At 41.3% G+C, this 15,793-nt stretch overlaps 1 protein-coding gene across 2 annotated transcripts in view; it reads right to left on the bottom strand.

The window, feature by feature from the left end:
• The window catches only part of LOC125232390 (protein pellino), a 100,284-nt gene that overhangs the window by 84,012 nt on the left and 479 nt on the right, over positions 1-15,793 (bottom strand). The window lies entirely within an intron of this gene.

Genomic DNA, 15,793 nt, shown 5'->3' with positions numbered 1-15,793 from the left:
GCCCTGATTTCTCTGTATTTCCTTTTTACCTAACTTGTGTTTTAGTGCACAGTTGCACACCCGCGCTTTTCATGCACACCTTAATTAATTTTTCATCAAAATAAATTGTTTAACATTCGTGGCTTTCCAATGGCATATGAAAGACGTTGTCATCGTCAGTGTAACATTTCCATTCCATTTACTCAAAAAGAAGCATAATATATGATATGGATTACAATGAGTACAAGTAGTACAACACAAATCAAGGGTGAAATGGCATCTTCTGGGCGAGCTTACTCCATCGTAGGCTAGTCTGTGGCCAAAAGTAAGCCCATTTATAATAATAATAAAAAAAATACTCATTATATTTCAACAATTTCTCTCGTTCTTAAATTAACGGGAACGCGAGACATGAAAGACATCAGGTAAAAGAACCCAAAGGACCTTTTAAAATCTCTGCGGCTGCGTAGGTAATTACAGATTTTTTATCTCACACATCTGTTGGCCAGGCACGAGTTCAAAGCCGAACGAAAATTAGGCCTACGCCTGAGTCTGTTTCTTTCGGAGCAGTGTGGTTGGATAAGGACGGAGAATGGTGGGAGGAGAGGAACTGGTTGTGTATTCCGTCTTGAGAGATGCTGGCGAGACGATTCGTTGGCGGCCAGTTTTAATTTCCGTCCTATAGTAGAGAATACTAGAATAATTCGAACTGCCGTACCATGTTCTACAGTCTACGTGAATTCTAAGCAGATGACCCAGTGTGGAATGACCTTAGCTTTAATAGAAAAGCTTTAAAGAATTTTAGTAAGATTTGGTACTGAACACGGATTTGGTAACCATGGCAAGGAGTGACAAGATAAAGTCAATCGGACTCTCAATACGAGTAATTTCGTACCTTTCTGTTTCTATCTCTATCGCACACAATATAGAATTGCTAGCCAGCTCGCACAGTGTCATAGATCATTGACCACCGTCTTTGGTATATTGGTTCTGTAAAGACACGATTCTCTACAGCGATTAGAACAATATTTCTACTTAGCAATACTTTACAGACCAATAAGGAGTCTTGTATCCTTACTATAAGGTCCACCAACAGTGGACGATGGCTTGCAGGCTGCAGCCGTTTGGAACCGTTTCTATGGGGGTCCGAAACATCTGTCATGCAGGTGTGATGGCAGGTGGAAGCCATATCGAGCGACCGAGTAATTGATTAGTTTGGAATTTACAGCCTTTCGCGATGATATAATAATGGAACATTTTTGTGCAAATTGAGCAGCTGATTCTAACATTTCTAACAATGGCCGTATAACTTTTGAAATATGATTCGAACTGTCTGACGGTGACGTAGCGGGAGTTGTCTTGTTAGAGTATCATCAGAGCATTGGCCTCTCTTCCTATACGCCACTTGTCCCGATCCTGAGCTAATCTCATCCAGAAGTGACTTCCGAATGTCGTCCACCCATCGGGCCCAACTGATGCCAGGCGCTTCTTAGGCACTGGTCCCACCGCGAGCTAGTAAGCTATGAGCTATCGCTATAAAAACAAACAAAAGATAAGCACTCCCGTGCCAATAAAAGAGACACGGTGATATTGATAGCTCACCGCTGGGCGAGTAACTATAAACATCGCCGTGTCTCTTTTATTTACGCGGGACTCGCGGGAGTGATTATCATTTGTTCGTTTCTATAGCCGATAGCTCATATATTAGCTCATGGTGGGACCAGTGCCTAACGTCCGAAAGCGGCCAACATTCCGCTAACATTTTAGTCGAGCTGCCACCACTTTTGTACAGTTTACTATAGGCAAAGTCAGTCTAGACTTCACGAATTATTAGGATACATTAATTACATCATTGCCACCCGATTCGATTAGTCTGGCGTTCGAAACACCTATAATGACGGACGTATAACAGGTCCTTGGTACTCCTCCTTTAGTCGTTAACGACTATGCGCAGGGGGGTGGCGCCACTGTCGTAGGAGTCAATTTAGCTGGGGGCTGTACGGGAGCTCTGCAGCTACCCTTAAATTTTTGATCTTTCCACGCTGAAATAGCTTTATATAGTGTTATAATATGGAGAATCTTTTAAACAATAATAAAATTAAAACCACAACCATCACCGCGTCAGCGGCGAAGAGACCCGAAAGGGTAGAAGTGCGTGAGGGCGGGAAGTCTGCTGACGGACCCCCGATCGTTGTGAAGAGTGGGCTTCCGAGTTCCGGTGAGGAGCAGAGTAGTCTACGGAGAGGAACTGGGCAGGGTACTCCGGATGTCCTACAACTGGAAGGCCTGTCACTAAGTGAAGAAGCAGAGCTGCTGCGTTCGCCGAAGGGGGGGACAACCGAAAGGGAGGCCACACCTGCGGAGAACGGGCCGTTCTACAAGTATAAGTCGAAGGCCCAGAAAAAGAAGGCTAAGCTACTTAGGAGAAAGGCTGTGATTGCTGGGGAAAGGGGTGGCGTTCCGGTGTTGGAGTTTAAGGGGGACGCCAAACCTGGCCCGAGCAAACGCGGCCTTAAGATGAAGAGACAGAGCACGGATGAGGGTCGCTCGGAGCGTCCTCCAGCGAAGCGCCAAAATCAGGGCAGGGCGGCTGCAGACGGACCACGGAACGTCGCTAGGGCGAACCGAGGTCTGGCTGTGGCTGTGTGCCGTGAGGATGGAGTTTCGGTGGATGAGGCCTTAGCGAAACTCATCAGGAGAAAGCTGACGCAGTTAATTGAGGTGATCGTCCTGCAGGTAGTAAGGGGGGAGCCGGGCGTAGTAGCACCGAGGTTCGCGACGTCGGGTTTGGTGTCGGAAGGGTTTTTCCTTGTGACACCAAAATCGACGGAGTCAAGGGACTGGCTACTAGGTCAGGACTTCGGAGAGCTGGATGGTCACCGGATTATCGTGCGGAAGCTGGAGCAGACCAGGGTTCAGGTTTGGGTTCCGGGCGAGGCGGAGACTGAGTACGTAAAGGAGTTCCTTTACGCTCAGAACCCGGATCGCCGGGATCTCAAATTCCTGGAATGGAAAGCGGCGGGCAGAGATGCTCTGGAGATAGGGACTAGATTGACCTACTTGGTCCCGGAAGGTGTGGAGGAGATCTGGGGCGAGGAGAAGACGAAGGTCCTGGACTTCTCCGCTACCAGTGTTAGAGTTAGGATACTGAGGGCCAACATAACTCAACAACCCTCAGATCCTACTAATGAAGAACCCGAACCGGGAAAGGAGAGGTCGGTGCCGGGCGATGGACATACGAATGAGAGGGGGTATGGACGTCGTCGACGGCGGCGAGCTCTCTGAGTAGCGGTTCCGGGGACAGCGACACTACACACATCAATTAACAATATGAACACACAAAATACACTAAACACACACCTATACACAAGCACACACACAAACATTTGCCAAGTAAACCTCCAACATTGCAAAGACGCAATGTCCGAACTAGGACAATATGTTAGGAGGGCCAAAGTTGAAATAGCACTGCTGCAAGAACCTTATGCATGGAGGAACCGGGTGGCAGGCCTGGGACATCTGGGGGGAGCTCTATACTATGAGGGAAATGGTGAGCTACCTCCTAGAGCATGCATTTATGTGAGTAATAATGTGAGAAATATGGGATGCTTCATGACCATGTGTTGCAGAGACCTTGTCGTGGTGGAGACCTACTTCATCAACGACGAAGGGAAGAGGTGCAAGGTGGCGCTGGCGTCCTGCTATCTGCCGGGCGACGCAGTGACACCCACAAAGGAATTGGAAGAAACGGTTCTGAGGTATAGAGGTAGGAAAATACCCCTGATAGTAGGTTGCGATGCTAACTCACATCATGAGGTGTGGGGGAGCACCGACACCAACGAAAGGGGGGAATCTCTATTAGAATTCTTAATAAGCAGCGACCTGGAGATCATAAACACAGGCGACACACCTACGTTTATAACAAGGGCGAGGAGAGAAGTGCTGGACATCACTGTAGCATCGAGAGAGATATCAGGCAAGGTAAAATGTTGGAGAGTGGACGAGGAGGACAGCATGTCTGACCACCGAAGGATACTCTACAGCATTGATTGTCGGGTAGAAAAGATGAAGGTAAGAAATCCACGCAAAACAGACTGGACGAAGTTCGGAGAGGAGCTAAAGAGAAATTCTGTCTCGGGTGGTAGGTACGAAAGTATTGACGACCTGGACAAAGGAGCACTCAGGCTGAAGGAGTTAGTAATAGCAGCATACCACAAGGCATGTCCAGAGAAACTCGTGCAGGCAGGTAAAGGACAGCCATGGTGGAGCAGAGAATTACAGAAGGTAAGGAAGAAGGTTCGCAAGGCTATGAGGGTAGCGGTAAAGAAAGGCGACGCTCATAGCTGGGACGAGTACAGAGAGGTCAGGAATAAGTATACCAGACTAAGAGAGAGAGCTAGACAGGAGGGCTGGAGAAGATTTACAGAAGACATTGACAGTTACTCAGAAGGTGCGAGGGTGGTAAAGCTATTAGCTGGTGACCGGGCGTGCCAACTGGGGAGCCTAAGAGTAGACGGTGACTTAATCACAGAGCCGGAGAGGGTACTGAGTACTATGCTGAGCACACATTTTCCGGGCTGTGAGGAGGTGACAGAGATAGATGAGCAGGTGAGCCGGGGGAGGCCGACTGGGGAGGTGCGGCGGAAGTGGTGGAGGAGAGCAGGATGGAGTGGGCGCTCTTCTCCTTTGCACCCTTCAAGTCTGCGGGCCCGGATGAGGTCCTACCGGTACTACTGCAGAAAGGGTATGAGCACATAAAAGATGACCTACTGGAACTATACAGGGCAAGTATCGCTCACAGACACATTCCAAAGGTGTGGAGAGAGGTAAGGGCGGTTTTCCTACCTAAACCAGGCAAGAAATCATATCAAGAGGTAAAATCATTTAGAAGCATAAGTCTATCGTCTTTTGTCCTAAAGACCCTAGAGAAGGTGATAGACAAGCATATAAGAGAGAAGGTCAACTGCAGTGGAGACCCGCTTCACGGGAATCAGCATGCATATATGGCTGGGAAGTCAACGGAGACGGCCCTTCACAACCTAGCTGTGAGGGTAGAAAGGGCACTAGAATCGAAACAGTACGCTCTAGGCTGCTTCTTCGACGTGGAGGGGGCCTTTGACAGGGCTACCTTCCAAGCCGTTGAAGAGAGTCTGGAGAGAGAAGGCATCCGACCGACATTAGCGCAGTGGATAGGCAGTATGCTTAGGTGCAGGTCTATAACGGCGGAGTTGGGAGGAATAACAAAGACGATTAGTCCCAGGAGGGGGTTCCCGCAGGGAGGCTGCTTGTCACCCTTGATGTGGTGTCTACTTCTGGACTCTATGGTAAGAGAACTCAACAGGGGAGGCTTGTACATGCAGGCCTACTCTGATGACGGAGTACTACTGGTGAGAGGTATGGTCCTCAGTGTCATGAGGAACATAATGGTAAGAGGTCTCAGACAGGTACTGGGATGGTGCAGAGGGAGAGGACTGGATCTCAATCCGTCGAAAACTAAGCTGGTGTTATTCACTAATAAGAGGAAAAAAGAGCTGGAACCCATAAAAATAGAGGGCGTAGAACTAGAAATAGTAGACGAGTTCAAATATCTGGGCATTACTCTTGACAGTTCACTCAGATACAAGACTCATATCAGAGAGCAGACGGCTAAGGCCATAAGAACGCTGTACCAATGTAAAAGGGCAGTAGGGAAGAACTGGGGACTAAAGCCGAGTACACGGAAAAAATAAATTTTAACAATACTACCAGAACGTTTAGTAAAATAGATTTATCGTAACTGATACTACAATCTCGTAAGAAAAACAACTGTATTGTTACGTTTACTATATCTTGAATTCAATAGAACTAAGCAAACATTAATATGCACTAAACAGTTCTGTTTGAATTACATATACGAGAACTCTAGTATTATTTACAACTAATTGAATATAGGTTACGATAATTCTATTAACAAGAAGCTTCTTGTAATGCCAAAAAAATAAAAGTTATCTTTACAATCTTAATCTTAGCGGTTACTATCACAGTATACTTCCTGTAACTTTTTTATACGTTGCCATTACTTTGTAGTTCTCGTAAAGAAATAAAAAGAATATTCTTGTAATGTAAACTCAACGAAGAGTTATATTTAAAAATATTAAGTTTGTATAAATATGTGCGCATCGCTGTCAACTCTATTATTTGTATCGTAGCGAATGCCATCGCAGTATAGTTGATATGACTGTTTTATAAGTTGGTATTACTTTGCAGCTCCTGTAAATAATGACTATAATATTCTCGTAATGTATACTGTGAACAAATAGTTCTGTTGAAAAAGTATTTAGTTAGTATAAATATGTGTTTCATTTTTGTAACGAAACGCCATGTTTAAGTACCATTGTATATCTTAGTGAATGCTATAGCAGTATAGTTGATTTTACTTTGCGCCTCTTGTAAAAAATAACAATGATATTCTCGTAATATACACCGAAAAATAATTGTTATAACAAAAATATTGTTCGCATAAATAAATGTTTTGATTGTGTAACGAAACGCAATGTCAAAGCGCTTGCGGCGTGGTCGGCGGCCATTTACGTGTCATGAGAGATCACGCGTGGACGCGGATCGCAATAGGTTATATTATTTATCGTTAAACGTACTCACTACGTATTATCCATTCGTTTGGTAGTTTCCATTTTAGGAAATGGATGAAGAGGTGCAAAAACTCTTGCAAGGATGGAAGATGGCAGAGTTGGCAAAAGCAGGTGAGTCATGTACCGTACATGTAGAACTTTAGTAGATAATTAGAATGGTGAGTAAAAAGGCATGTTGTATTCATTTTACATTGCATACAAATTCATACGACATTACGTGGGCAAAATCTAAATACTGAACTAATATTTATATATATCTGAAGTGGATGTAGAATATTACTTATTGTAAAATTTATTCATAGAAATTTTAATGTCTTTTTCAGATGATTTACAATGGTTGCAAGTTTCCTGTGACCTATGCCATACTGTGGAACAAAAGTGGAAAAATTCTGCAAAATATAAATTTTGGACGAAATAAAGGACGGTTCTATTAACACTGACGAATATATGAACAAAGCCTTGCACTAAGGATCGTTGAAATATATTTTTTAACAAATTATATAATTATTTTATTTACTTTCAGATTCACCAATTTTCACCGCTCATAGCATCCATTCCATATGCTGGGTGACCCAGGTTTCTGGATCCCAGTTTCAACTCTAGGCTTCTGTCTCTTGGAACTGGTCCTAGCAACCTGCATTTTTATCGGTAGGTACCTATGAATTTGTCTGTGCACTGTAGGTATAGACAACTAACATTTCTTGTAAATGTAAGAAAAGGTTTGTTGTCTATACAAGGTGGTACAGTAGGATTAAAGGCTGAGCCACGCCAGATAGGTGTACGTAGACGTGCGCGTAGCGTACGCGGTGTAAATGACGAATCCTCATTAGAGATTACACCGCTTGTGTGACGTGTTACCCGTGTGTGTCTAGCGGTGTATCATCTCTTTTGAAGATTCGTACTTTACAGCGCGCACGCCACGCACACGTCTACGTACACGTATCTGGCATGGCTCAGCCTTTAATCCTACTGAACCACCTTGTATAGACAACAAACCTTTTTTTACATTTACAAGAAATGTTAGTTGTCTATACAGTGCACAGACAAATTCATAGGTACCGATAAAAATATAACACGTTAACGCAATTGTATATTTATTAGAGAGTACCATAAATGCAGTTGCTGTAACTAACTTTCTTGTTCTATCAACCATTTAATAAGTTTACATAAATGAAGAGAATGTAATATATATCAGATGACTTGTATTCTTAACGATACCTATTATTGGCCTAACTAAAGTTTTATAACCTTTACAAGAATTTATTGTGGAGTTTACATTATTTTGTTTATTTAGACACTCCATTTGTTATAAATACTGAATAATCTAGTAATACACACAATTTGACTGTGTGACCCTTATAATATTATTATTTTATGATACGTAATGTATATATTACCTTTACAAGAATATATTGTCAAGTTCACATTTCCTTTATTAAGCTCTGCAAGAAAATATTATTTATTTGTACGGTCCACGTGTTATGATTACTAAAAATTCTAGTAATACACGCTATTTGAATGTGTGGCAATTACAAGATAACTAGTTCACTAAGCTCAACGAATTTAAACAGACTGGTTTAGTTATTTATACTATGTGAACAATTGTCCCAGAATTTACTAGATTTTCTCGTTCAGATTACACTATTTAGGTATCATGGACGAGACTTTTTTCTCCGTGTATGATCCACTGGATTTACAAAGCCATTATCACACCCAGGGTGCTATATGGGGCGGTGATCTGGTGGCACAGGACCCATATTGGAGAATATCGGAAGAATCTGACAAAAGTACAAAGACTAGCCTGCCTCATGATGACGGGGGCTATGAGAACCACCCCGACACATGCTATGGAGGTGCTGTTAGGCTTAAAGCCCCTCTGGATTGAGGCAGAGAAGAGAGCCATGGAACAGTGGTACAGAATAAAAGCATGCAAGGAATGGAGAGGAAGTTGCGTGGACAAGAGACACGCACTGATACAAAGAGAGGCACTATCGAAGCTAGAAATGCTGATGGTTAATAATGACCTCATAAAGAGGAGGGAGATTTTCGATAAGAAGTATAGAGTACATATAGGAGAAAGAGACAACTGGAAGGTAGAGGTCGGGCACCCAACGACTATATGCTTCACAGATGGCTCTAGGAGAAGCTCTACAAAGCTAGCAGGGGCGGGAATAGTAATCCCGAAACTAGGAGAAAAGGTGTCGATACCACTAGGGAGATACACTAGCGTGTTCCAAGCAGAGGTATGTGCCATAGCGCGCTGTGCACGTATATTAAAAGAAAGCGATAAACAAGATGGAGCCGTGGTCATATACACCGACAGTCAAGCGGCACTAAAGGCTCTGAAGAGAACATCGGTGACCTCGTCCCTGGTGAGAGAATGCAAGGAAGAGCTCAACTCGATAGGCAAGCATAGAAGTGTAACGGTTGCGTGGGTACCGGGACACCAGGGAGTCACAGGTAATGAGAAAGCGGACGAGCTGGCAAGGGCGGGGGCGGAGACGGAATTCTTGGGTCCGGAACCGGCTCTGCCTATGTCAGCTGACGTCACGAAAGGAGTCATTGAGAGGATAAAAGAGATGGAAGCACAAAGAGCCTGGGAAAGAGAGACCAGTTGCAGACAAACGAAGATGATGATAGAAGGTAGAGACCAAAGGAGAGCTAGGTATCTTCTGAAACTAGGTAAGAACAGTCTAAGAATGTTGACCGGTATCATAACGGGACACAACACTCTTAACAGACATATGAAGATAATAGGTATCAGTAGTGACGAATCCTGTCCACACTGTGGTAAGGAGGAGACTAGTTTGCACCTACTAGCAGAATGTATCATGTATGCGGCACCGCGACATGAAACATTCGGTAGAGACAATTTGGGAGAAGATGAACTCAAGGATGTCAAACTTAAAGATGTCCTTCTGTTCTGCAGGAAAACAAGAAGATTTGAGGAGAGAAGTGTGGGAGAGCAGCCGGGACAGTAACCTGCAGCTCCAACTCCAGGGAATTGGGCTAAATGAACGCACCAGCGATCGACAGCCCGCCTGTATCCGGCCAGGCGTCCCTACACTACATCTACATCTACATCTCCTTAATTGGTCCAATCCAAGCAAGAGCCCTCACACCTCAGGGAATAACGATAATTGAGTGCAGATTCCAATTATTATACTTCGGGCGATAGTTACACGACCTCAAGGACATTGTGATTGTAAAAGTCTTAAGTGTACAGACTTCTTTGAAAAGTCTACGATGCCAACAAAATCCCCCAGGTTTATAAATCATTCAATGTAGTCAATTTCTTTTGGTACACACCTACACTGCCACCTACGTGTACATTTTAGTAAAAAGAAAGGGTGCCAAATACCTTTCATTGCCTCACCTTTCAAATGCCTCCTTATTTATAGCACTTGAGTTTTATTTTTAACGTAACCTTTATTGTACAGTGCAGTGACGTTTATGTGAAGCCGTAGATTGCACCCCGTAGATTTTGTATTCATTACGCCTCATAGCGACGACGCAAACCTATAATGTCCTTTAAACAGAGTTCAAATTAATCCAAATTTTGTTATTATCGGCCAAATCGCATTACCTACCCTTTAAATGGAGTTTAGAACTTTCTGACTTGATAACAATATACGTAGAACAGTCTTCTAAATATATAAATAAAGTACTGGGTATAGGTCCAACCATGGATGTTTTCGCGCAATACAAATCAGGCATTATAGTGCGTTGTAGCGCAAACAATTTCAAAAAGGTGCGATAAGGCAGAATTACGATGAGCGATAAGCCAGCAGAGGTATAAAGGGAAGAAAAGCATATATACGTCGTGACAGTTACCTTGCTCTATCTGTTAGTAAGCGATCTGGGTATGTGAAGCCCTCTTTTAACCCTCTTATTAAAGTTTTATGGACGCGGGCCTCGTGCTTGAAACCGACAGACTGGCTTCCTTTTGACATTTCGGTGTCGATGGATGGGTGAAAAATACTTGTAGTAGGTTCTTTGGGAACGTGGGTATTACAATTGAATTTAAAAGGGGGTGCTTTTTACTGTATTAACGTCGCAAAATGTCAAAGTTCGGGGGGTTAAGTTGAAGTAGGAATTTGTAGAGGGTAGAGTCGGACCAAAGTATCTATGTATTACATTTACAATGTCAGAGTTTGTCAGCATTAGATGTTTATAATGACATTCCTCACTTTATTCTGCTGTCTGAGACAAACTTTACCGTTCCTGTCAAATTAAAACTTATGTGATAAATTGATGACATTCACAGACGTCACGTAATTACAAAAGTAGCGATACAATAACAATGTCAACTTCTGCTACTTCGACTCCAATTGGGCCCAACATAATAACAGCACTCATCATCACAAAAATAAGCAAGAAAAACAAAGTTATTATAGCATTGAGGTCGTCGATCGTCATTATTAATTTATGGGAAAGTTGAACGGACTCATATATTTAAATTCGACGGTATCATTGAGATGATCTCAAGATGTAAACCGATTGGGATGTTTCATTCACAAATGCATTTTACATTACTAAGATTAACTTATAATAAATATAAACCACTAATGGGCTCCAGAGATTACCATTTCGTCGGACGATATCAACTGTGGCAAATATAGATATTGGAATTTCAACGAACATGCCGGTATCGTTTGGATATCCTAATTTGTGGACCCTTTATCACACTTTAGATACATTTAAAGCACGTGGAACGTTACCTACAGTCCTACAGTTCACGTTTTTTTATTTACAATCGGTAACTTTTTCTTACAATCTCCCGAAGTTCTTAGAAGGCCAATTTTTTCTCATTCGGGGACTTCACAAGCTTTTATTCGCAACACGAAACGAAACTCAAATGTTTTGATTTCGTACCTACTACCTACCCAACGGGCCATCACTCAAACGAGTGCTTCCGAGCACTACCGACAAAATGATGGATGACAAGAAATTCGTGAGGATCACTGCACTCTGCTTCTAAGAATAGATAGATACCTGCTAATGTTATACAGGACGCGTCGACAATATGCCAATCATTCTCTGTAGTCATAGTTTTCTATCTCTATCGCTCTTCCGGATTAGTGCTAGTTGCGACATAGAGAGGTGACTATAATACGCTACGGAGCGTGAATGATTGGCATCTTGTGTATGCCACCGGTTCTAAACCATTGGCGACGGGCTTACGTCTAAGAAATTAACGGATAGTACAAATTGTGTTTTAAGTCAAAAATTTTATGTTTTGCGCGTTTGTATTAATATCCGACCGAAGGTAATGGTCCAGCGAAAATCATGTTTCTACCAAAAAACAGCTAAAGTTTATGTGAGTGCTGAACGAAATTATACTATCGGTAGCCTCCGGCCGGCCGCAGTTTTAATTTCGGTTAGTTAAAAATTAGTTTTTGCACGTTCGGTTACACTAATTTAATTTATGCGCAAGGGGGCCTCTATTAAATAATTTTCCGTTAGGCTTATTTTTGGTAAAACTATATAAACCTCACGGACCTCCAGGACTTCGTGGAAACAATTTTATTATAATAATTATATAATTTCAACCTTCGACTTAATTAACGAAACAAGAAGATTCATATTGTAACTGTCCATTCTTTCATCTCAAATAACGTAAACCATAAAGTCCGGTACCTGCTGACGCCGTAGGCTCACAAGGGTCCGTGCCCCTTCGAGAAAAAGCCCATTCACTAAATGGAGTGGCCATTCGTATAATTGTATTAACGCATTAAAGTAGAGTGATGCAGGATGAAATTCACGATATGAAACATTAGTTTGGCGTAAAATTTATATGGGTACAATTTGTTACGGAGTTTTAAAATGTAAGGGACGGTTAGGTATTTCTTAGGTATGTATTAGGTATCTAAATATGTATTCTAAATGTATACACTGCCAGGTCAGCCTAGCCGAAGTGACAATCGTTGAAGCTGTGGCGAAACGCAGTCTCGCAACAAGCTATGTCTAAAAGCCACTTAGTAAGTACGAGAAGTTTAATTACATCCATAAACGATCTACCGTACTTGAAGAATTTTTATGGGTCGTAATCGTAAAAAGGTACCTAACAAAGTTTATCAAAATGAGTAGGCTCAACACAAGCCAGCATTGACTTCCTCAATTTTTGGAGTTGGGTAAAATGATTCACAGTATTCTGGGAACTTAATGATAAATAAATAGATAATAAGAACAAATAGAGTTATGGAGAAACAAGGTTAAGGGGTTAGTAAATAGATAAAAATAGTTTTAAATAGCCGCCGTTCGAATTCAGAAAATTGTCACTGAAAATAATAGGCAATTCACCGTTTTCAACCGGTATTTTAGTGACGACTCAAAAATCGGCCCCCAGCCAAGGAACACACAGTACCTACTAAATAAGTAGGTAGAATTAGCAGAATGGTGCCCGCTTTCGGATAGTGCCTGATTTGAAGTGCCTGGCGTCCGTTGACATTCGGAAAATTGCAGATCACTTTGATATCTTAATTTCCTATGTTTATAGAAGGCCGGGTAACCTTGAATTGAAGTTGCCTGAAATATCATGCTTACACTAAAGCCTCCGCCACACATAAAGCGTTTTGTTAGAGTAGCGTTAGCGGAGCGTCAGCGGAGCGCAATGATAGCGGTGCGCCGGCGGAACGCTGGCGTTCCGCTCGCAATCCGCAACGCCAGCGTTCGTCCGGCCCACCGCTATCGTTGCGCTCTGCTAACGCTCCGCTACCGCTCCGCCTACGCTACCGCCTACCAAAACGCGCATGTGTGGCCGAGCTTTTAGGTAGCATTTTAATAAGTATACAAAAGGATAAGTTTATTACCTAATTATTCAGGGCTGGACTGGGTGGCTTCCCTATTTTAAATGAACAGCACTAATCCCTGACCTAAGCTTATTTTATTAGGAGATGGGGCTTAAATTTTAATTTGTTTACAAAGGTCTCAGCGTGGTTTATGCTGATAGCTAATTTATTTAAATCTCCTCTGAGAACTGAGAATAGCCTTCTACTCTGATAAAATGCCAACTATGGGGCATTAGTAGAAAATTGTTATCTTTACTATTAGTAGTAGTATGTAGTAACAAAAACACTTTATTATTGTGAATTTGAAAATGTAATGTTAATGCCATACTTATAGTCCCTTTAACATCAAAATTTACTTTAAAACCTATTAATTTCTCTCTAGGTACAGTCGAGTTCATAAATATGTGTACATTTTTTCACCATATTGCTATGAGTTAAGGCGAAGAAACGTACAGATATTTATGAACTCGACTATATCTATAAAATAAAACCTATTATGTTGCTTTTTTTATTTTAAATGGGTTTAATCCTGGCCAACTGGCAATGGTCTACGCTGGATTGAGCTCGCCCAGAAGATGCCTGTTCACACTTGAAGCTTGATTTTAACATTGATTTCTAGTTTAAGCTGTACCACTAATGACTGACCACAACATAGTACTAGCTTCTTACTAGTGTTTATTACATTTCATTGTCTTTATATAATGTGACTTCAGAAAAATAAATTACATTAAATGAAATATAAATAGATATGCATTTGAACTAATGGTGTTATTTCACTAATTAACTAACAAATGGGGCTCAGCAACATGACAAGGAACCTAATTAATTTAATTGGTTTAGAATAATTGGTAATTACAAAAATATTATGTTATGTTTCACAACTTTTGATATGTTTGGTATAGGCAAGGGAATATGTACATTGTATATGTATATGGGAAATGTTCTCATATTTATTACGACAAGAACTGTGATACCAGTCCCGGAACCACAATTCAATTAATGTAAAAAATCTAGTATCAGAAGAAAATGCTATTCTTAAGGTATTAGACAACAACAAAACTGCTGTGTTGTATTATATTCTCCGGTCTGGCTCAGTCGGTAGTGACCCTGCCTGCTAAGCCACGGTCCTGGGTTCGAATCCCGGTAAGAGCATTTATTTGTGTGATGAGCACAGATATTTGTTTCTGAGTCATGGATGTTTTCTATGTATATAAGTATTTATATATTATATATATCGTTGTCTGAGTACCCATAACACAAGCCTTCTTGAGCTTACCGTGGGCCTCAGTCAATCTGTGTAAGAATGTCCTATAATATTTATTTATTATTTATTTATTTATTTAAGAAATGATTTTTTAAGCCCCTTTGCTAACCCCTTACCAAATCAGTAGGTAATTTCTTTCCAGGGTAGAACTCCAAATCACCTAGTTGTGGATTATAGGCAAATTCACGCAGATTATAATTTATTAACTGCTACACAAAAAAATGCACATACTCTCCAAACTTGAGTTGGACTAAAGCAAGGGGGTTTGTGTAGCTTCTAGCCTAATCCAGTGACTCGTTTCCGTCGTAAGCAAGTGCTTATAAAAAAATATATTTTGAACTAATGTTAGGTATAGTTGTTGTTTACATCTTCAATTACATTTTTATGGGACATCAGTCTTAAGTGACCATGGCCAATGCAACCTGGCTGAAACATCGCAGAGGGTAAAATAATGATTTTTAATAGTGTTTGATCTCTTAGTGACTTTAAAGTGTTTTATAGTGCTGATAGCAGCTGTCTGAGTAAAACTGTCTATAAAATAAGTAATAATAATCCTCTAAAAACTGGTTTCTCTAATCAATATATAACCAAAAGTGGAGTCCAAGTGCAAGGGTAATGTTTATTACACCTTGAAGCATGTTAATTTTAAGATTTTAAAGAAAAACCTATTCTCAGCTTTATTTTATGAACATTAAATCTAGTCTGTAGGCCAATCATATGCAGAAGCTAATTAGGGCAAGGCTGAATTCAATTAAAAACGTAATATGCGCACTTTGATTTATTTTAATGGGCTAGTTTTTTTTTATAAGCGATAAAAAAAATACAATAACAAAACTCTCCAGCCAATCCGCGATGCGTAGTGATCGATAACAATGGCGACGAAAACAACATATTTTTCGTAAACAAAGGGACATGTTTTACCTAAATATATCGTACCATTTGGAAATTACGTTGGAAATACCCAAAATATGAGTACGTTGAGCTATAAACAACGTAAACAGATACATTTTATTATACAATGTAAGTCACGTACTTACAAACGTTGACGATGGACGAACAGTACTGGTAGGCACTCAGTACGTGAAGACAAAGTGTATTATCGTTCTAACACTATGTCCGCTAGTACTAGA

This window comes from Leguminivora glycinivorella, chromosome 13 (assembly GCF_023078275.1).
Source record: "Leguminivora glycinivorella isolate SPB_JAAS2020 chromosome 13, LegGlyc_1.1, whole genome shotgun sequence".
Lineage (NCBI taxonomy): Eukaryota > Metazoa > Arthropoda > Insecta > Lepidoptera > Tortricidae > Leguminivora > Leguminivora glycinivorella.
The sequence above is the reverse complement of the archived record's forward strand: the minus strand, read 5'-3'. Positions and strand labels throughout refer to the sequence as shown.